The sequence below is a fragment of the Malurus melanocephalus genome, unplaced genomic scaffold, assembly GCF_030028575.1.
Source record: "Malurus melanocephalus ecotype Western Australia unplaced genomic scaffold, MMel_1.1 scaffold_477, whole genome shotgun sequence".
NCBI lineage: Eukaryota > Metazoa > Chordata > Aves > Passeriformes > Maluridae > Malurus > Malurus melanocephalus.
The window spans coordinates 149,158-150,804 of NW_026623709.1; the positions used below are offsets into that span (position 1 = coordinate 149,158).

The window sequence follows — 1,647 nt, forward strand, 5'->3', positions numbered from 1 at the left end:
GGGATGGGATGGGATGGGATGGGATGGGATGGGATGGGATGGGATGGGATGGGATGGGATGATGCACCCTTGCAGTTCTGCAGCCTTTCTGTGGCTTTTTTGTGGTGTAATTGACATTTTGTGCTAACTGCTCTGGCTCTTTATTATGCCCAGAGGAATCAGAGGGAAATGGGGTGGGAGACTCCAATGCTCCATGGCCCCTGAGCAGGCACAGAGGAGCGGTGGGTGATGCCAAGATGTGGTGTCTGCCCATCCCTCAGCTCTCTGGTGCTTCCCAGCCTCACCATCCCTGCTCCCAAAAGCCTTCCAGCAGCTCTGGAATATCTCTGTGCCCAGGAAGAGGGGGGAAGCTTTAAACATAAGCACAGTCATAAGTCCTTTCAGGCTCCAAAATTGGATTTTGTCAATCTGATTGAATATTTTTATAACTTCAATACAAAATTCAATGAGAAGCTTTTCCAGTGTGAACCTGCAGCAGTGTCCAGACATTATATGGGGAAAGGGATGGAATCAGGAGAGACTGCCCTGCTGGGGAATCATGGAAATACGGTCCCTCCTTGGAATAATCCTCAGCATTAAGGGCAGCATCACTGAGAACATCATCACTTCTGCAGGTGTGTGGGCAAGGAGCACTCACACCCAGCAGCAGCCAGGGGAGGGAGGTGACAACAGGCACCAGGATGGTGTTTTCCCTCCTCCAGCAGCACAGTGGGTGCTGTTGGGAGGTCCAAGCTCTTTCCAGAGGTGCCAGGCAGAGCCATCACCCAGGCACAGGGAATTTCAAGAGCTGCTGTGGTCAGTATTGCATTCACAAYGTGTCTGAAGGGGTTTTATGAGCACAGTGGGGTTTCACTTGAGGGTCCCTGGTTCTGTGATTCACTTCAGACAGGGAGGAATGGTTTTAAATGCAAARAGGAGKGATTTAGATTAGATATGAGGAARAAAWTCTTTAYTGAGRCACYGGCACAGGTTGCCCCAGAGAAGCTGTGGCTGCCCCTGAATCCCTGGGAGTGTCCAAGGCCAGGCTGGACAGGGCTTGRAKCAMCCTGGAATAGTGGGAGATGTCCCTGCCATGGSACAGGCTGTGAGCAGGTCCCYGAAGTGCCAATTTTCCATCACTTACAGTGCCAGGAACCAGAGCATTATAAAGCCAGAACCCTGAGCCCTACCCACAATCTCCCTGTCAGGACCTCACAGCCATTTACTGGAGCTTCTTCCTCTTTATCACCAGCTTAAAACTCCTTCCTATTTGGAAYTTATCAGTGCAGTGCATCTTCCCTGCTGCAGGAAGCTCAGTTTCCACCATCCTGAAGGTGGAAATCCCTCAGGAGCACCAGCAGGCAGTGCCCACCCTGCACAAGGGGACTTGGTGTGTGCTCCTGGGTGGGGCTTGCCTGTCCCCAGCCCTGCCACTACATTTTACTGCTCCCTGGTCTTGAAGAGGGTCTGAAACAAGTKAAATGGAGCKTTTTCCTCTYACTTTAGGGTTYTGTGAGAGCAMTGAAGAGCACAGTGAGTTCCAGACTCCAGGCTCCTGTGCTTCCCCGTTGCTCTGTAGTCAGATGTTCTCAGTACAAGACCTTACCGAGTACACAACAACTGTGGAGGAACACCTCTTTTTTTTTTTTTTTTTTTTTTTTTTTTTTT

At 50.6% G+C, this 1,647-nt stretch overlaps 1 protein-coding gene across 1 annotated transcript in view; it reads right to left on the minus strand.

Annotated features, from left to right (window-relative positions):
• The window catches only part of PODXL (podocalyxin like), a 42,126-nt gene that overhangs the window by 9,085 nt on the left and 31,394 nt on the right, over positions 1 to 1,647 (minus strand). The gene's annotated exons all lie outside the window — the stretch shown is intronic.